General features: G+C 46.9%; 1 pseudogene; it reads left to right on the top strand.

The window, feature by feature from the left end:
- Positions 1 to 21,825, top strand: part of LOC137142553 (zinc finger protein 850-like) — a 66,074-nt pseudogene that overhangs the window by 9,570 nt on the left and 34,679 nt on the right.

Raw genomic sequence — 21,825 nt, 5'->3', positions numbered from 1 at the left:
AAGATTGCTCTCACGCCATCCCATCGTTCATCTGACTTGTGTGAGCCAGCCCCCATTTTCAAGCCTCTGTCAGGCAGCATGAAGGGAACACTACGGAGTGCTGTGACCCTGACACTCATTAACATGAACAGACTGATGCACAAGTACTGGCAGCTGGGGGTGCTTTGGACACTTTGAGAGAGAGCCATGGTGCTGCACCAATCTGGGTGATACAAATAGAGAAGGAAGACAAAAGCAATAAGTTACTTCTACAAGAACATTTCCTCAGTGGACTCTCTCTTCTGGGCTTGACCAGCTTGCAATGACTTGTGGGACAGGATAGTCTTGCAGACCAAGGATGACTAGCAGTGGTGGCAGAACTTCAGGATGACAAAAGCCCCATTCCCAGAAAACTGTGCAGAGCTCACCCTGGACCAGAAGCGGCAGAATGCTTATCTGAGAGTTCCCTTCAGCAATAAGCATGCGGTCTTTTCTCTCTGGATGCTTGCTACTCTGGTTAGCTATTGCCCAGAAGCCCCTAGCAATGTGGTGTTGATAAATCTACTTTTGGGGCTGTCATGGAGGCATGTACTACTATTCAGAGGGTGCTGCTAGGCCAGGTCATAAAGCTTGGTCAGACATAGGAAGTTATTGAATAATTTGTAAGGCTGGGGCTCCTGAATTGTATTGGGGCCATTAATGGTACCTACTTGCAAGACCGCAGAGTTCTGGGATATTTTGCCATGGTGCTGCACGGCCTTGTTGATCACTGTGGAAAGTTCACCAGAATTAATGGGGGGTGGTTTGGAAAGTTCCATGGTGCCAGCGTTGTTAGACACTCCATCCTTCTTTTCTGCAGTGAGACTGGAACTTGTGCTAGGTACTGCTACGGACATTAATAATGTGATTCCTCCTGTCATTCTGGAGACCCAGACTACCCTCTGATTCCCTGGCTTATGAAGCCTGCTAACGAACACTTGGGTAGGAGGTAGGAGCTCTTTTAACTACACCATGAGTTGCTCCAGAATGAAAGTGGTGTGGGCATTGGGAAGTTTGAAGGGTAGGTGAAGGTGCCTCGTGACAAGGCTGGAGTGTTGCTGAGCAATATCTGCCTCTTGTGATATAGGTGCTTGCTGCATTTCTCACAACATCTGTGAGAGCAAGTGAAAGACCCTCACTGATCGATGAGATGTTGTGGTGAAGAAACTTTCTGAATATTATGAACAGCCAGAAAGACTGTCTGCTAAATGCCATAACTGCTCAGGGTTACACAGTCACAGATGTGGTGTTCTCCCCCTTTGAAGTGAAGGGGTAGTGAGAAAAAAAGTATATAACTTGGTGTTAGGATTTTACTGTGCTTTGTGTAGGATTTTATTGTGCTTTTGTGCAAGGATTTTATGAAACTTTTCAGTTGTAGTTAAATAATAAATATCTGTAAATAAAAACCTTTGGAAATAGCTCAGCACAAATTTACAACAATAAAACCGTGGCATATTTGCCAAAAGTGCTGAGTGCACAACTTTGGTCACCCCCTCTCGAAACATATTTATGACCCCCATGGGCCCAAATATGTTTCGAGAGGGGGTGACTCTTCTCCATGTCTTGTGCCAGGTGGCAAAGGGAGGTTCTGTCCTTGTGGGTGGGGAAGCAAAGGGGTGCTTCCTATGCAGAGTTCTCAAGGAGTTCTCGGCACATGGCTAGGTTGGGGTGGTGGTTGTGAACGGAGCACCACTGTTCTCCAGCAGAGCTGTCTGCCGCTGCATGATCTCCAGTACCTGTGCCTGCAGTGGTTGTCTTTGTCCGTGTTCTCTCTATACCTCTTCCTGTCCTTGATATCATGGTGAATGCAATTATCCCTCCACTTTTCAGTCTTCTTCCTGTGCTGGGATGCAGCCTTGAAGTCACTGAACCTGTCCTCTGTCTCTTCCGCTTTGCCCAGAGATTTTTCCTAGAGTTCAGCGTCTGACAACGCTCTTGTCCATGGAGTCTGCAGTGTATCAAGATGTAAGGGGGGGCAGAGAAACAGCACAAGTAGTTACTGTCCCAATTAGTCTCCATGGCAACAAAGATAAAATGCTGCATTTTACTCCATTTTGGAATTCTATTTCCATGGGCTCCACACGCCCGGGGGGTTAAGCATAGTGGTGGTGAGACATTTTTCACCTTTTATTGGAGCCCCGTACCAATTCTGGAGGTGAGGTGGATAGGTGGGTGTTTGGAGGGGGGAGGGATGGCAGAGGGCCTGTGCACCTCTGCTGGCTGTCCTTACATTGGAGGTGTGTCCCCTAGACGAGTCAGAGAAGGTTGTTCAAAAAGGCAATGGATAAACTGGGAAGTTATGCAGCCCTGCAGTTTGGCAGGATGGTGTCCCCACATCTAGTGCAGGCCTGGAAGGGAACCACCACTTACATGGGTAGCCCTGAGAAAACTGCATTGCTGTGCAATCTGCATGCAAAAATGGAGCACTCTCTTTGCCTTAAGCTCTCTTGTATAGCAACTGCACATCGGTACAAAGTGTGCTGTAAGATACACTTTTGCAGTAAGTGCTCTGTACCCCAAGGGTTTAACAATGCTGGGGGTGTGATTCGAAATAGCCACAAATGCCTTATAATCTCTATGCATTGTGAAATGTCTCTGTAGCCTAATTTGGGCAATTTACCTAATAATATGTAAAGGTAGCTAAAAGCTCAAGGCATTGATCCAACTGTGAGCTAAAGTACTTTTTCTGTTGCTTTTTCTCATCCTCTGTCTGCCACTACAATAAACATGCCTGCCATGCGATGAGTTTGAGTGGTTGTGTTGTGTTTTGAACCACATTAAAGACACTGTTTTGAGTAGAGGGTGGGCCTGGTGATCACCAAGAGGGAGAAGGAGCATTAAGCAGCATGGGAACAGGTGTGGTGGCGTAGCACATTTAACTGATGGCTGTGGAATTTGATATTTCAGAGAAATAGATGCTTTGGAACTTAAATTTTCTGGTGAGAATGTGATTTTGAGTAGTGTCATAGGCCTGGCTGGAGCCCTAGACATAACTAGCAGTGTGAACCAAAGGCTGTGAACTAGAGTAGGCCTGGCCTTGGCAGAATAGTATCACACCAGGTATTGACTAGCCAAGGAAGCACATCCCAGATCAGAAAGGGTGGTACAAGAACACGCAGAGTTCTTAAGTCACTAGATAAATAAATTCCCAAGAAATTGTACAGGTGCAAACTGGAACCTCTTAAAATAAAGCTGGGAAGACAGAACAGTGGATGAGGATATTTTGTTTGAACTAGCAGGTACAATGTATAAGGGTATTCTGTGTTTGTCATGGCCGTAACAATAGTAGGGAGCTGTGCAGGCTCCATGCTTCTGTCAAAGATGGCAGACAGTGAGAAGCACCTCGCAGGTTTGTGGGATTTTTAGAAAAGCCGTGAACATAATGGAATATGGGTGACATTATGGGATGGAGAAAACATTGCATGATGGGAACTTGACCTCTTGCTTGCCCCAGTCTTATTGCTCCCTGCATGACTCAGTTCATTTCATCACTCATTGCCCAAAATGTATTGCCCATAATTTCCCAAAAGACAGTGTGCTAGACAATGGCGAGTCGCGCAATGGGATGCTTATCCATGATGCACCGTGCTGTGCATTGATACAAACACTCCTGGTGAGCAGGTGCAGTGCTGGTCCAAGGAGCTAAGAATGCACATACACAAGCGATATACTGACTGCAGTGGCTTTCTGCTGATGTAACTTGCATCAGCAAAAATGTGTAGTGTAGACATGACCTTAGGTATTGAACTCTATCAGACAGGTAGGGCTTAGGATAGACCCCTCTCATCAGTATCTCCCATTGACTAGCTTGGGCTTCTCCCCACTTAGTGTGCAGGCTTTTGTGGATCACATTTGGACACTTCTGTCTCCTCATTCCTTGTATAGAGAGCTGACTCAAGCTTTGTGGATTATGCTGCTGTTTCTGTGACTTTCTAGCCATCTACAAGCTTGGCATTGCACCACTCAGCATCCCAGTCCCTTAGGTCTTTTCCTCACTGCTGGGGGAAAAAAAAAGGTGTTCTGTACAAAGCAAAAGTCCAGATTCTATATTGCAAACATGTTCAATATATGTAACAGAGACAAAGGGGGGAACTTTGCACAAGGAACAATGGTAGGTTTTCTGCCTAACCACTCGTGTTTACAAGGAATTAAGTATTTCAAACACTGTTTACACAAGCCTTTACACTATTTTCAGAGCTCTGTATGCATTGTTTGTTTAATATAGAAACTGTATGGCTTAATGTACAATAGAAAGAGACTAATAAAGAAGTAATACCTTCATTGAGGGTTTTACGTACAACGGCCTTGAGGTTTAACTCTGGAGAATGCTTCCCCAAATTACAAAATATCTTTATTTGACAAATAGAGATTTCACCGTGGTAGCAAAATGTGCTTGGAGTGTCCCTGCCCTTCACAGACCAGAGGCTGGGAAATGGCAGAGGTAGCACAGTGGGAGAGGCATGCCTCCATGTGTCACAACTTGCTGCTCTTGGACCAGGGGATGGGATGGGTCACCTCCATCATAATGTGCTTCCCCTGGAGTAGAGGATGGGAAAGACAAAGGCAGCAAATTCTGACAGGGCAGCAAAGGAAAACACCTCCCTGTGAGTAACTGCTACCACTAACAAATCGCTCCAGAAGGGAAGCAGTTTGTAAATTACACCGGCCACGTCTCCTTTGCGCCCAGGAGGGGGCTCCCTGGGCTGGGGGGAACGTGGTGTCCCAGGGCCCGTCATAGGTGTTTGTGACACTCAGTGAATGCGATTCTGGCGGGGGGGGACCCTCCTTAGCTTGGATGGAAGAAAAGAAATGCAGAGAGACCAGGGGGCGAGAGCCCAGGCCTGGGCTGGGAGGCAGGGTGCCTGGGTTCTAGCCGCAGACCTGGAAAGGCCAGCTGTTCCCAGGCAGCCGGAGCAAGTCCCGGGTCCCGGGGAGTGGTGTTGTGCGGGACAGGAAGGGGCTGTGTCAGCTGAGAGCAGTTGTAGCAGTTGGTGGGGCGGCTGGGAGGAAGGCCGTGGGAAAAGCAGGGGCCGGTGATGAGGCATCCGTTCGCTGGGGGGATTCATTGGCCTCGCAGCCGCGGGGGTGTTGGGAGACGCTGCCACTTCTCCTCCCTTGTGATCTGAGACTTGGGGGGCCCAAGGCTGAGCAGGGGCTGTTCCCCAGCGGGGTCTGTGCCAGGGAGAGACCTTCCTTACAGCCCCCTCCGTGCCCAGGCCAGACAGGGACTTTCTCCAGTGGCTGGGACTAGTCCCCTGGGGCAGCCCCGGGCTCTGCTGATATTCCTGAGCCGGAGAGTGCAGGTGATGGAGAAAGGGCTGGGGAAGTGTAGGGAAAAGTGACTAGCTGTACAAACAGGGCCAGGAGCCTCCGATCTCCCCTCCTCGGAGCTATTGACAGCAATGAATGAAGCTTCCTGCCTCAGCGCCTCCCAGAATCAGCTTGCACCCTCTTGTGATTTTCGTGAGAGTCGACAGGTAACTGGTGCTTTTCCTTAAAGCCTCAGCTCCCCTAGTCAGTGGTTAGGTGACAGTCTCAGCTTTCAGTAAACTTGTGACCCGAATGTAACCGAAAGGGTCAGAAGCCAGAAATCAAACCACATTTATTATTATTATTTTTTTAAACCCATATGTTTATAAGCCAATTTCTCATTAGTCGTGATTATTTCTTTTTGTCCCCTCTAGTGATTCTTCAGAATTTGGGGTTCTCGGTACTGTCTGCTTCAGAAACTAAACTGGAGAGGAGATGGCAGAGGGACTTCAGGGAAACCCTAAATTGGTCCCCCTGGGGTTTCCCCTTTTTCTTGGGGATGGAGGTGTCAGGAGGGGCTGAGGTGAAATATGAGAGAGAGAGAGAGCTTGAAATGTGCTAGATTTAACTACCTCTGTGCAGCTAGAAACATTACAGAGGAGAGGAGATAATGGAGGGTGTATTGCTCATTTAAAAGTCTAACCCCATTACAATCCCCCTACTCAGCGACGAGCCGTGGGGTCCCCTCAGATTCATAGACTTTAAGGTTAGAAGGGACCATTATGAACATCTAGTCTGACCTCCTGCACAACGCAGGCCACAGAACCTCACTCACCCACTCCTGTAATAGACCCTTAACCTATGACTGAGATATTGAAGTCCTCAAATCATGGTTTAAAGATATACTGGGTGTCACGCTGGTTAGACTGTGGGGAGGAGGGGGGGGAAGGACATTTAGTATATGGTTTAACATCAGTATGTCAAAATCATAATAATTCATGTGAGATATGCCATGTCAGGTACTGTTAGAAAGGTTAAAATGTGTTAGGTAAGATGATAATACTTATGTTCATGTGTGATATATGTAGTGGAAGTTATGGATATATTTGGTATACCTGTATTTCAAGTTGTGCTGTATGAGACACACTCTAGACAGGGTGGCGGCAGGACAAATGCCTGCTTAATGGCCCATTGAAACTTTCACAGAGGCAAGGGGCCCAGGGGGGAGAAACCAGAGACATACCTGATAAGTCACCAGGACTTGCTCTTGTGACTCTGGACTTCGTTTTAGTTCCTGTAGAATTCCACAAGCAGCACGGCAAGGACAGAGGCTATATAAGGCAGAAGCCTTGGGAATCCATTTTGTCTTTCAGTTGGGATTCAGTTTCAGCTACCAACTTACCTCTGGATCAGCTCATCTACAACTGATCTGAAGCTGTGAGACAAAGGACTGAGGCCCATCCAATTACTGGGTGTAAACCAGAGGGACTATACAAGCCTGCAAACTCCACAATTCTTCTAGAAACCTGATGTATATGGACTTTTAATCAAATGTATGTATCTGATTGCTTTAAGCCTTTAACGTTTCTCTTATGGTTTATTTCTTTCTTTTTATAATAAACCTTTAGTTTTAGTTACTAAAGGATTGGCTGGCAGCATGGTATTTTGGGTACAATCCACACTTCTATTGATCTGGTACTATGGCTGACCCTTTGAGGTCAGGAAAAACCTTTTTAGTAAAGAGCACAGAGTTTAAGTAACTGTTCTCTCTTTACTGGACCTAGTGGCTGATTGGGAGCCAGAGGCTGGAATGCAGTAAAGGGGGCTGTGTGTATTTGTATTTTGGCTTCTTGATAACCAGTGTGGGGAATCAGAAGCACTGTTTGTGGCTGGTTGGGAAGCCTGGATTCAGTTCCACCCACCAGCGCTGGGAGAATCTGCTCCCTTTTCACAGCCTGCCCTGACCTTGGCATTATCAGGTGGCTGCCCTAAGCATGGAAGGGTCACACCGGGTATATCTTGCTTTTGAGACTGTAAGCAATTTGGGGTGGGGCAGTCATGTCATGTGTCTGTACAGCACCTACCACAATGGGGCTCTGACTTGCCACAATACAAATATTCAGTAACAATGCAGAACAGATGGTTAGACTTTACACTTTGATTTCAGAATATGTGAAAAATTTTATCTTTAACACCCTTTTAAAGAGCCGATTTACATAGCTTTATCTTCCTTATATTGAACGTGATTCCTCTGACGGATCAATCTCCGCAGTTAAAGTGATGAAAGGGATGATGTAACTGCACTAGATGCTTTAGGTCTAAAAAGACTTGGACTGTGTGTATTTGTTTATTTCCACACAATCCCCCTTTCTGGTAAATAATGGGAAACATTTCCCCCCTCCCCCCCCAGATGAACACTCCACTATCCTGCCAGTCTCCTCTAAGAACCCTGGAGAAGTACAAAAAGGTCATATGCCCCAATGACTCTTTCCTCTTTAAGTCTCCTTTAAACAATGACCATTTTTAAAGTACTAGACATGAGTGGACACTTTCAGATTTTTCTGTTTTCTCTTCAGTCATCACATTTTGAGATGAAATTCCCTCTGATTTTCTCCTTTTCTGAATAGTTATTAAATACTGATCTGAAATCCTCCACAGATTTTGCTCCATTTTCTCCATAGTTCTTGATTATCCTCCAGTACCCAGCCAGTTCCTGGACACTTCTGGCTCCCTCCCACCCTCTGTTAATGCTGACTCACCCAGGGCTCCCTGCCCTGTGTCATTGGCAGACCATAGGTGGGGGGCGGAAAAGGGGGGAGGAAGGGAAATACCAGGAGACCACACGGGGTAGTGAGCACTGCAAATCTGTGCATATCCACTTCATATCCACAGAAATCCGGATGTGGATATTCACAGATCATTATTGCAGATCGGATGCAGATACAGATTTTCTATCTGTGCAGGGCTCCACATGTATGGCAAGGGGCCAGCCCTGTAGTAGCAGGAGCCAGAGAAGGAAGGGCAGAGGCAGGAACTGGTTTTTCCTCTCTCTGGTCCTCACCTTGTCCCCAGGACAGTTAGTCTGGCCCGGGGACTGCAGTGAATGGATCTGGGCAGGGCTGGGTGCTGGGAACCTCCCTCCACGCTTACTGCTCCTTCTGCCCCTTTCATCCTCTCTATCCTCCCCTCCTATCTTCTGTAACCTCCCTTTCTGGCTGGAAGACTTATTGTCCCATTTCTGGGGGCATTTCTTCTCCCACAGCCCGATTGGGTCTTGCACCTGCTACTGGTAACAAACCCCACTTGGCTGACCCAAACTTTCTGCCCCAGTCTTTGGTGGGGCGGGGAGCAGTTTCTCTAGCTGCAACACAGACACTGCATGGTGCGGGTTACACTGCTCCATGTGCTCCACGTGCTGGATGCTCCATTTCACGGTTCGGATTCTGATGGAAGCCAAAGACTTTATTTTTTTAAGTGGAATGAATATCAATGAGCAGTTCCCAGGCTCAATTTGCATGTGCTACAGGGACTCCCTGCTCATGTCTTTAATCTTTGTATCTGCCCCGGGGGTGTGTTCTGAGCACTGAGGGCAATGAAAGAAGCTAATGTTTGTGTGTGTGTGTGGGGGGCCGGGGGGGGGGGAATTCAGAGCTGGCACGCTGGTTATGTTGTTTGATTAGAGCTGGGGAAGCTGGAGAGGTAATGTGTGACCCTTATTATGCTGGGTACATCAGTGAGGTCGGGGAGGTTCCCCATGGATTCTGTTTTTATCTGTTTCCCTTTTCACCCCTGCTGGGCTGAGGTTGAACTGCAATCGAGAAAAAGCCTATTGGCCCCATCCTGCCCCGGGTGCGAGTCCTGGGGGCGCTGCGTGGGCCACTGTGGTGCAGGATTGGGCCCTGAAATCTGCCAGATGTGAGAGCGTTTGTAGTAGTTTGTAAAAAAATAATCTCCCCCCCTCCCTGATTGTTCTAGGAGAGGCTGCAAGAGCGTCCATCCTGTGTGCGCGAAACGAACTGAAAGAAGCCAAGGATGACAAGGAGAGGCAAAGAGAGGACCTGCTAGTGGGTGCTCGGCCCACCTCGCCACTGAGGTTTGTCTTGGCCCATCCTGCAGGCCTCAACCAGGAAACCATCCCCGCTGGAATCCAGGGAGGAGGGCAGGGTCAAGCCTGTGGAGGGTAACATGACACTCTTGGGGAGCAAGAAGCAGCTGTGCTGAAAAGCATCTGTCGTCATATGGGCCTTGTCTGTGTACTGGCCCAAAGAGACACTGCCCAAAGGCTGTTCAGGATGTTATAGTGACTGGGATTTCTCTGTAGCACCAAGGGAAGATGGGGAGAGAGGAGAGAATATGTGGGCTGACTGGACAGAGATTTTGGCCCACTGCAAATTGATGAGGTTTTCGAGACAAAAATCTGTGCTTTGCCACTAGTGACATGCAGCTCTCCCCTGCCCTGATACCTCCATCCTTCCTGTTCCCAGTGAATTTCCCATCATGCACCACAAGGGATCCTGGGTTCTGGCCAATATCTTCCCCATCTGCTGGGAGGAACATTGATGATTTTCCCCTTGTTACCAAGTCGTCCTCTCCCTGTAATTGCAGAAACAGATAGAAGCCAAGAGGCAGAAAATCCTCTGGGATTGGAAGGAGCTGTGTGGGTTTCTGGAGGAGCAGGAGCCGCTCCTTCTGTCCCAGCTGGAAGAGCTAGACAGAGCCATTGTCAAGAGAGGGGATGAGAGCATTTCTGAACTGCCCCGGGAGGTTTCCCTGTTCAACTACTCGGTGAAAGGGGAGAAGAAAATGGGCAGGAGCCTCTGAGCCTATCTGAACAGGTGAGATTGTGCTACTGTAATGATAATACACAGCATTTCCTTTCTGAAACTTTTTATTAAGGCAAAAATATAATGAAATATTAACCTACTACATCATACATTACTTATTGCTTATTCACATCAGGTTAATATTCAGGATTTAATATTCTGCCTTGCCAACAGGGGAGGCCTCCTCCTCCTGCATATAAATACTCTCTCATCTAGATCAGTATCTTTGTCCAAATCCCTCTCCCATCTTTTCATTTGGGTTGTCTTCCTGTCAATATCTTTTTCAATCAAAATTGTATTTATCTGAGAAATTAATCTTTTTGTCCCAACTTACTCCTGGGTCAACTCTTCAAATGTGGTTAAAGGCCTAGATAGAGCTATCTCGTATCCAGATTTAACAATAAAATGTTTGACTTGTAAATACTGAAAATATGGGATCTTTATATTATTTACATCATTAGATATCTCTTGGAATGATTTCATATCAGGACCCAAAATCAGCTATCAAAACTGAGTAATCTCAGTTCTTACCCACAATAAATAATTACTTTGATATTTCCTAAAGATAAATTCCTGATTATTGATAAAAGTAGCTAAGGGAGTGGGCCTCAGTGACAGGAAATTAAAAAAAAAAATTGTCCAAAGCTGCTAAAATGGTCTGGATGAATGTGTGACTTTTTGGTTTTGGTGACCTACATTTCTTTGTAACCTAACTATAAATAGCTATATTGGGGCTCTGATCTTTTTTGAGTTTCACCCAGTGTTTGGATAGTCTATTAACATAATTGATCACATCTTTCAATTGTGATGCATAATAATAAGCCAAATTAGGGAAAGCTAGTCCACCCCACTTTGTAAGATTATTCGTACTTTAGAACTCACCCTTTGTCTTGTATGTTTCCATATGAATTTTAATAGTGCATCCTGTCATGTTTATAATTCATATCGGGGATGTACTGAAACAAAAATAATAACTTTCAGACAACATTCATCTTTACCAAGGCTACCCTATCTGGCTAAGAAATTTCATATTTGTTCAATTCCTCCAACTCTGATGTTCTTTTATTCCATAGTGGAGGGTTATTTGCCTTACAAAGATATTACTGTCTCTCCACAATATTTATTCCTTAATATTTTAAATATTTTGACCCATTTAAATTTATGTAGCTGGCAACAGTTTGTTTGGACCCTCTCAGAAATATTAATTCCTAAAATTTCAGGTTTATCATAGTTATTTTGAAGCTTGATACCGGCCTACATTCCAAAGTCAATTGTTCTATAATTTTTAATGATGCTTCTGGATCTTGGAGATATAAGAAGACATTGTCAGCATACAAAGCTGTTTTGTGTTCACATCTTGATACCCTTTACCAAGGGACTGTTTCTCACATTTATTGCAAATATCTCCATTGCCAGAGCAAACAGGGACAAATATAAGGGACAACCCTGTCCGATACCCCTAGACAAATTAAAAGGAAGTGAATGATGTCCATTAGCCAAGGCTGACACTTGAAGATGAGTATGTAGGGCCAATATGACTGTAGAAAACATTTCCAAAACCAAACCTTACCAAAATCTGTCTGAGGTACTCCCACTCCAGCAGGTCGAAGGCTTTCTCAGCATCCAAAGAAACCTGCATACAGGAAGAATTGCTGGAATTAACATTACAGATCAAATTCAGAGTTCTTCTGATATTATCAGATGGATGCTTGCCAGCAACAAACTCAGACTGGTCAGGGTGAACAAATTTGGACAAGATGACATTGTCTATTTGCTAGTGCCTTGGCATAAATTTGAGTATTCACATTAATTAAAAAAACAGGTCTGTTTGATGCACAACTGGTAAGATCTTTTCCTTCTTTAGGAAGGACCACAATTTTTGGCTCTTTCCATGAATCTGGAATCTTGATCTCCTGCAATATACCATTAAACAATTCAGTTAAAATAGGGACCAACACTTGCTTTAGAGCTCTATAATACTCCCTAGCAATTCCATAGGGACCTGGAGCTTTATTGGATTTTAAATTCTTAATTACATCAACTTTCTCTGAAGCAATATTCCCATCAAGAGTTGTCACATCATCCTCTGAGAGCTGAGCTGGCTTCATACTTCTCAAATACCTATTTATCAGTTCAGGATTTGGATGTTCTGAAGTGTCCAAGGTATGGGGAAAAGTTAGCAAATGTTTCAGAGATTTGTTCAACGCCAGTTATTAAATCTCCTTTTTCATTTCTAATCAGAGGGATAGCTGATTGATCCTGTTTCTTTTTTAACTTTCTGGTTAAAAGTCTAGCAGATTTCTTTCCCTTTTCATAATATATTTGTTTAATATATCTAAGTGTTTGTTCAGTTTTACCTGTTTGTAATAAGTTAATCTTCTCTCTTATCTCAGTTATTCTTTTATGCTCTCTTTTTTGGATCCTGTAGATTTATATCTATCATCCTAACCACAGAGATCTTTAATCCGACTTTCTTCTGCAAGATCTCTCATCTCTTTTGAGATAGGATGCTTCATTTATAGGGATCCCCCCCATTACTGCCTTTCAGCATCCCAGAGAACACTTTTATTGATCTGTTCCGTATCATTCTCTTCTGTATATTTCTGAAAATTTTCTTTGAGTTTTTTAATTCTAAGAGGATCACAAACAAATCTCTGTACAACCACCAGGCCCTTAGGTTTTCCACTGAGTCTCAATCTTTTAATATAATATATGCCATGGCATGACCAGAACAATATATAACCCCCTGATTAGTTTTTTTGATTAAATTAGTTGAAGTCCTAGAAACAAAAATCATATCAATCCTGGAATAAGATCCATGAGTAGCAGAAGAATATGTGTAGTCCCTGGTATCTGGACTCATCCATGGCCAGACACATACCAGATCTTCATTTGCAGTTTCTTCTCCTGAACGCCTTTTGTGTACATTTGATCGATCCAAAGCGGGATTAAGCACTTTGTTAAAATTACCCTCCTAGAATAATATCCCTTTCCCTAAAACTTCCTAAATCTCTAAAACACTGATTAAAAAAAATATTTGGTCTTGATAGGGAGCGTATGCATTGGCTTAGTTGAGAAGTTCACCTTTCCAAGGACCCCTTAATTAAAATATATTTGCCCTCTGTATCTATGTGTCTATGTGTTGTGGTGAAACAATATAAGGGAAGTGTTTAGCAAAGAGTGTTGCTGCCCCTCTTCTATTGGGTTGCTCTGGAGAGACATCTGGTAGCTGTGTCCAATAAATATTCAGGTATTTATCATTTCTGACACACCAATTTTGGTTCATTGATTTCTGATCTCACCCTGCTCTTGTTTACCAAGCATGATTTTAACCCAGTCCTTGAGTTATATCAGTAGCCCTAATTCAGTCTTCCTGTCTCTTTTGCATCTTTTCCCATCAACATTTGTTATTATAGGTTATTGTGATATTTGATGAACTTTCACTCACTTTTCACAGTTAAACTCACCATTAGGGTAAATTATCACAACAGGGGATGACACATGCCAGCACATTGCACGGGAATAAAGCTTCACGTTCAGGAGTGGCATGGCCCTGCTTCTTCAGGGCAGTCCAACAGTCACAAGAACAAGGCCTGTGATTACATAAGCATTGTAAAACATCAATAACATATTCAAATGAAGAGTCAAATACAGCATGTGAGACTAGGTTTTGTTGAATATTAACTATTAAAAAATGCAATCTCACTTCTTTTGCTGAAATTTTTAAAAAACTAAACCTGAATTGTTTAAAAAGAAATCTTGGCCTTTGAATAAAAAATTGGAAGTAACGAACCAACATTAACCTGTGGAATATTTTTTGCATTTACAATTCACCCTCATCTCACTTGTTTACTTTCTCCTGGAACAGGATTTCTTCTTCCTGAACCTGACCTGATCTCCAAGATGGAACAAGGGGAAATGCTGTGCGTCCTCAATCTGCAGGGCTCTGAGAAGAGGAAGATCTTGAGAGACATCTGTGCAGATAAGAAGTCCATTAAACCAACTCAGAAACAAAGGCTGAATGAAGAAAACTGCTTGGATTCCCACAAAGGCCTCATGATCCCCCCTGCATCTGGATTGTCCCCAGCAGGTGTTGTATCTCCATTGCAGACATCACTCATGTCTTCACACCATGACTAATACCTGGCAGTAGTTTCATTCGGCCTGAGTGTTCAGATAGGATGTGGTAGCTTCATCATCTCTATTCTCTGAGAAAGAATTATAGGGATTCTTCTTTTTTTGATCTCACAACAGTTCATTTCATTTGTGTCTCCTTCCCTCCTAGCCTCCATGACCACCCCATTTGCTGTGCCACTTTCTGAGGTTTCCTTCCCTCCCCCTTCCCTGTACAGGGAATGACTCATGTCCAAATTCTCTTTCTATCTATCTAGGTGATGGGATGATGAATAAGTACAAGGAGGACAATCCCCAGCAGGAGGGTCCTGAACAAGTGAAACAACACTGGACATTACGGGGAATATCTGAAGGGAATGTGTTCTCCAGTTCTGAGCAGGAAGAAGCCTGTGAGAATCAGCACAGCCTAGAGAACCATCAAGATAACCCCCCAGTGTGGAAAGTAGGCAAATCCATTCATTGTGGGGGAGATTGCATGGACCTCAAGAGAACAACAGCCCAGCAGAGAATCTTCATGGAAGAGAGAGAGACCACCTGCACTGAGTGTGGGAAATGCTTCAAACGGAGGTCAGACCTAACTAGACATGAGAGAATCCACACAGGAGAGAGACCCTACAACTGCCCCAACTGTGAGAAAAGCTTCACTCGGAGCTCGCGCCTTATTGAACATCAGAGAGTTCACACGGGAGAGAAACCCTATAAATGCCCTGACTGCGGAAAAAGCTTCAGTGTGAACTCAGCCCTCAGTAGACATCAGAGAGTGCACACAGGAGAGAAGCCTTATAAATGCCCTGACTGTGAGAAAAGCTTCAACGTGAGTTCATCCCTTAATACACATCGGAGAATCCATACGGGTGAGAGACCCTATAAATGCTCTGACTGTGGGAAAAACTTCAATATTAGTTCATCCCTGATTAGACATCAGAGAACTCACACACAAGAGAGACCCTATAAATGCACCAACTGTGGGAAAAGCTTCACTAGGAGCTCATACCTTATTAAACATCAGAGAATCCACACATCGGTGACACCCAAAAATGCCCTGATCAGCATTAGCCATAGTAAAAATAAACCATTTCCTGATTCCCTGTTGCATCAGTGACATTTGCTTTCCAAGTATCTGGTGGCCCCTCTCTGGAGTGAGGATACAGCAGCAGTGACTCTGGTTCTGTCTGTCTAGCAAACCCCAAGCAGAACAGAATATCTGATCAGCTTTTCCTCCCTTCTGCAGCCCTCGCTGCTGCGTGGATGTGCCTTTCTACCACCTACCTGCTGGGCAAAGGAAAATAACTCCTCTGGAAATTCCCTCTCTCCTTCCCTTTCCTTTCAGGGAGAAAACTTGGGCCCATATTCTCTCTAGCGCCCTGTCTCCATCATTTTTCTTCCACCATGCCAGGAGCTGGGCTCCCCCACTTATCAGGAGCTATTCCCTGCAATGAGGTGTCCCTGAAGTCTGATAACCCCTTCTCTCCTCAGGTCCCCCAATGTGCTTGGTTCTCAGGGGGTATCAGATGTTAACAGACCAGGAGGGAGGGATGATGGGCAGGGAAGGGGGAGTTTAATGCTTGTGTCTGGTGGAGAGGGGAAGCAGAAGCAGTTGGATGCAGGGTACTGGAGTATCCAGCATGTGGGGACCATGGGATGGGACTAAGGAATACTTCTCCTATAATTCAGCCCCTTGTCCCTTGCCTTGTCCTCTCGATATTAAGAAAGCATCATTGAGAAGTACTGATTTCCAAAGGGACGCATGGGCAAGACCCATCTCAGCCTTAGCCTCCAAGGGTTTGTCTAGAGACTAAGAAAAGAGGTGAGGGTTAGCTGGCATGTTTCCCCCAATCCTGACTGAACCAGCCCTTTTTCTGTCCTAGACCTTCCCTGAGCACCTCATTAGCAGAGTGATTGAGTCACTCTTACGATGAAGTATGCGCGTTCAGGACAGATTGTCTCATTCCCAGATATTCTCACGTTGATCTGAAGTGAACTGAAGAGTCGTTACTTTTTGTACCTTTTCTCCTATTTCAAATATGTTTACATATACTGCAGAGCAGGAGCAGGGCTACATAAATATGTTGTTTCAGAATCTGTGAGATCTAAGGGTGATGGGGAGAATCAGAGGGATTCCTTTCTTCCCCCATCGCCGTTGTGATTCCCCCTTTGCCCCAGCAGCATTAGAATAAATTCTATGGCTCAGACAGAAACTTTCTCAGTGCTACCCCTTCACCTCCCAAAGGGTCACCTCTTAAAGGCCCATACGGGATCAGACCAATGGTCCATCTCATCCCCTATCTTCTGACAGTGGCCAATGCCAGGTGCTTCAGAGGGAATGAACAGAACAGATAATCATCAAGTGATAAGTCAGTGAATGCTGAGAAGAAACAAGGCAGCCCTCCTTAGAAATCTTTGGGAGAGGATTGCAGAGTATCCCCAGAAAAGTTACATCGAGCAGTCTGAGGGGGCTACAAAGGACAGCCCTAAGTACATAAGCAAAGTGCTCTGCATTCCCCCCACACCCCTCAGTCTTAACGCAGCAGGGAAATAAAAAGCACATGCCACCTCTACCTCTTCTTGTACAAATAAAACAAATGAAAAAAGTCAGTACCTGTGTCTTGTTATCTTGGGGATGGGCCAGGCTAAAGTCAAACATTGTAAGGAAAAATTTATGGTCACACTTTCCCGAGGTACCTTGCCCTTCATCGGGCTCATCTCAGCTTGCCTAGCAGAGTGGCTAGACAGGGGTGGTGTCTTCAACAAGTCCTGGCTCATGGAATGGCTGCAGCCTTCTGCTGCATTTCCTCCCGCTTTCCCCACTTCCTCCTCCTGACCGTTCCCGGCAGGGGTCTCTGTCTTGGACTCCTCAAAGGTCCCCCACAGTGGTCATGTGGGGTCTTTTCCAACAACGGCGTGCCACTCGTGACAGTGGCAGGTCAGCAGCACCGCACCAGATCGATTGTTGCTCTTCCTTGCCTTGTGGTATGCCTGGTGCAGTCCCCTTGATTTCATGCGGCACTCGCGCTGATCCCTGTCATATACCGTCAGCTGCACCCCTCATGCAATCTGTTCAGAGATGCCAATGTTTCTACAGCCGGTCCGTACCTCTGTTTGCACAGCCTCTTCTCTCCACAGGCCCAGGAGATCAAATACTTCACATCTGCTTCAGGCAGGAGCACGTTTAGTACATCATTGTCAGGGCAGCTGCACGCAACGGCAAGCTCCTTGTTCCCTTGCCAAGGACGACAATCAGGAAAAGGCATTTCAAAAATGTGGGGGATTTTGAAGGTGGGTGGCTTCCAGTCTTTGTGACCCTGGGGCAGTAGAGTTTACAACTGTGACTAGATCAGTCACTGTCACAGGGAATGGGGCATTCTGGGACAGCTGCTGGAAGACTATTGCGTGGACAACAAGTCATGGAGGAGGGATGGGGATCAATTAGCATCCATATTATGTCACTGACTCCCCTAATCCATGGGAGGTAGTATGGAGATGAAAATCACTTTCCATTTGGCTCTGCGGCCTTTGAGACCCATTTCCTTCATGTGCCCATGGCAGAAGCTGAGCAGAAGTGAAACGGCACATCAGAAACCCCATAGCGTCTAATAATCAAGGGGGGCAGGAATCCCATACCCAGTGAGGTCACAGTCTCAGAATTCTCCTGCATGACGTCCCTGTAGAGGGTTATCTGACCGACCAGGCTCTAGCAGAGACCCCTGCCCCTCAGTGGAATACACAGCCACCTCCTCGAATGTCACCGGCCCCTGAAACAACTAAGGTCCCACACGCAAAACCTTATGCCCCAGTCTTCATTGGGGAGGGATGCCCCCCAAAAAAGGAAACTCTGGGAGGGACAGACTAGCATAACCTACCCCCGCCCTGCACAGAGGAGCCAGCAGGTGTCAGGAAGTGGAGAGAGTGGGGTCCAGGGACAGGAATCCCAAAAATCTTCGTTCCCAGCAGCTGAATGTGAAGAGACAGTGTGTCTCCCACGGGTGGGTGCCCCCAACAGGGTCAGGCTGCAGCACTGTCTGGGAGTCTCCTCAGTTTTCTCCGTCCAGTCCCGGGGGGTTGTTTACTTTTCCAGGAATGGGGAAATCTGCTCCTCCCCCCTATCTGGGGTTGTTGGAAAAACCAGGCCTCAGACTGACCACGTTGGCAGGTTTGTCACATTCTGCCCCCTTGTGCATTTCCCATCCTGCCCCTCTGTCTCAAAACCACCAGCGGGCCCCTGAGAATCTCTCAGCTGAGCTGGTGAAGTGTCACACCTCTGCCATTTCCCCTCTCCATCCGCGGGGGAGAACAGAACGACCTGTAGTGAAACACGGACTTACTCTGCTGCCAGTCAGGGCGAGAAGGGCAACTGGGGAGATTTCAGAAGCTGCTTTGGTCTGTTTCACACCCTGATTCTCCCCAGGCCTTTTCTCTGCAGACAGATGCTCTAGATAGTGTCAGGATGGGAAAATGCTTGGTCATTGTCTTATGGCGCACACCCGACCCCTCTGACCAGGCCAAACCCAGGAGACAACATTAAACCATCCCAGTAACAGAGTCCCTGACCCAAACCCTGGAAAAGGGCAGAATCCCAGGGGCGGCTCTGCGGGATCCCCCGGCACTGCCCCGGGGCAGCTCGTTCCCAGCAGCGCGGGGACCAGGCAGGGGCAGGAACCGGCTTCTCCTCGCTCCGCTCCTCACCTGGGCCCGGACAGTCAATCTGCCCCGGGGCTGCAGTGACTGGGGCTGGGCAGGGCTGGGAGCCGGGAACCTCCCTCCCCGCTCATCGCCCCTCTGCCCCTGCCAGCCTCCCCCTGCCTCCCCCTCCCCCCCCGGCCGGGAGACTCGCTCCCTGGCCCCTTCTCGGGGCTGGCTCGGCCCCTGCAGGCGCTAAGGGCAGCAGAGCCCGGCTGTGTCCGGGGGGCAGCAGCTCCGGGACCCGCAGAGCCCCGGGAGCAGAGATGGGGCGAGGAGGGGTCGTGGGGGCAGAGTCACTTTCCTGCCCGGCCCCGGCCCGTTCCCCGGGGCTCCCCTCACCTGCAGCCTCCGGCTCGGGAGCTGGGGTCGGGGCTGCCCCAGGGGCTGGTTCCAGACGCCGGATAAAGTCCCCCCCGGGCTGGGCACAGAGGGGTTAATGCAGCTTTGCCCAGCACAAGCTCCCAGATCACAAGGGAGGCTGCCCTCCCGTGTTTGACCCAGGAAGAAAAACCTGAAGAGACAGAGAAGAGCAGCCTCGCCTGGCAAGAATCGGCCCCTTCTGCAGACAACAGCTAAGGAAACCACCATCCCCAGGACACAGCACCGGGACCCAGCCAGAATCCTCCTCTCTGCCCTTTAACTAGAGAAATCTGCTGCAAAGCGAATCACACACAGAGTCTGTGTCGCAGAGGAACGTGACCCCTCCAGCAGCAAGAGAACTGCAGTCACTGCGGTTAAGTCTTGGTTGTTGCTGCCTGGAGTCCCGGTGCTTCTTTGTTCTTCTCAGCCCCCAGCTGCTGCTGCTGCTGGGAACGCTGGCACTCCAGCACCCTGGCTGCAGAAGGGAGAGGTTGATATTGACGGAGTAACATACTTGCTGCTTCCCAAAAGAGTCTCCTAGTCCAGGAAACCCTTCACGAGAAGATAGACCTTCCCCTTGCAAAAGAGCTGGGGACCCCACATCCCAGGGGAAAGCCAATCCCCACCTTGCAGATGGCACTGCTTAGTGCAAAGGTAAGAGAGACCTTGCTGTCATCACCCTCGGCGTGGCATGATGCATCCTTCCTGGTTAAACCTGTCTGCAAGGACAGGCACCTTAGTATCTGAATTCTCTGCAGCGGCTGGTTAAACTGTCCCATGGTTAGGGTGCTAACCTGGAATTTGAGAGGGATGCTCAGTTCTGTGCTTTGTGTGAGAAGCTGTGCCCAGATCCATTATTATCTGTGCCCAGATCCATTATTTCGGCGTTGGTGGGCCAGAGGGACAATTTTTCCAAGGGACCTAAGTCCTGTTTTTAAAAATGTGGGCAGGGTAGGTTCACACAGACATGTAGGCGTGGCGATGCTGAGCCTTACCATGCCTAACTGTTAGGGACTTAGAAAAGGACTGGGATTCCCAATGCCTGAGTTTGGCACTTTGGCTCCCTATACAATGAGGGGAGGGAGGGTCAGGCACCTCGCACAAATTTGGTCCAGTTGGGGGATGGGGCCAAACCAGAGCAGCACTGCAACCCTGGAGGTTGCAACATGCAGAGAGGAGAGTCAAGCCCAGCCAGCCCCACAGCACAGGCGCTGCAGGAGCTGCCACTATGGGGTGAGTGCCAGGCAGGACCCAGTGCCTCTAGGGGGCAGGACCCGACCAAAACCATCCCAGGGCTTCCATCCGCAGACTATTTACTGAGTCACGACAACCCATAAACATTTACAAATGGGTCCTGATGAACCCAAAGAGATTGAGAACCACTGATCTAGACACAGGAAGCCTCTCCCAGCATTAAGGGGGCATCGTTCCTATATGCGGTTGTGTCAATGGAGAGAGAGCAAAAAAGGGAGGGGGGAGAATGGAGATCTGGCATTGTTGCAAATTTATAACCACTTCACCGGAAGTCAGTGAGAGCAATGGGCGCTCAGAGCCCGTGAAAATTAGACTCCTTTATGACTTGATTGAGAGGAGAAAGGACTTTTATTTAGACAGTTTAAACAGTTTTTAATTGGTTTGTTTCCATAGCAAACACTTGAAGGAAAATGTCTGTTTGTTCAAGATTCAGCGACACCTCCCGTGTTCAAAGAGAAGCAGGGAAAACTTGTGATGTACAAGACAGTCACTTAACCAGCCCCCAGCAACAACAGGAGAGACAAGACTCAATTGCCCCGATGTTTCTGAAGTTAAAAAAAACCCAGAATTCTTTAAATATTTATTTACTTATTTATTTAATGAAAACTTTCCCCCCCCCCCTTTCTCTCAAATTCTTGAAGATTATCCCTCTCAGATGCTGCCTTATTTTCTCACTAATAATACTAAAAAATCATTATAAAATCTCGGATTATGGATTCTTACCCATTTAATTTGCCACATTTTCCCCTTGTTTTGGAGACAGTGGTGCTCTGAGTTAATATCCCAGATGTGGGGCGAGTGGCTGAAGAAGGAGAATAAACTCCCCGATAATCAACTTTCTCCCATATGTTTTGGAATCAATTGTTTCCCCTTTAATACATTAAAATTAACTTATTTACTGTCTTGCTCCCTATGTAGTAAAACATCACAGTCAGGAGCCTTCCATCATTCAGTCTCTGGTGCTCAGAGGTCTTAGGCCAGGATACCTATCACCTGAAGCTCCAGGATAAGGACCATGGTTTACAGCTCATGTGGGCTGCAGCTGGCAAGTTCTCAGGAGCAACTCATGGCATCCTGCAAAGTCTGACTGACACTGGGCAGTAGCTCTCTCTTTCCTGACCTCCCCACTGCGGGGTGTTCAAATGGGATATGGAGGCCAGATTTGTTCCCTTCCTCTCTCTCCCTTGGTTTGGGGACGATTCTGCTTCTGATTTTTCTTCTCCAATGCTATTTGGGTTTGTTTCTCTCCTCTCCCCCTAGCACAGGGAATGACTCATGTCTGGATTCTGTCTCTGCCCCAGCAGGT

Source organism: Emydura macquarii, unplaced genomic scaffold, assembly GCF_026122565.2.
Source record: "Emydura macquarii macquarii isolate MOO-44397 ecotype Brisbane River unplaced genomic scaffold, CSIRO-AGI_Emac_v2 contig_3231, whole genome shotgun sequence".
NCBI classification, from domain to species: Eukaryota; Metazoa; Chordata; order Testudines; family Chelidae; genus Emydura; species Emydura macquarii.
The sequence above is the reverse complement of the archived record's forward strand: the minus strand, read 5'-3'. Positions and strand labels throughout refer to the sequence as shown.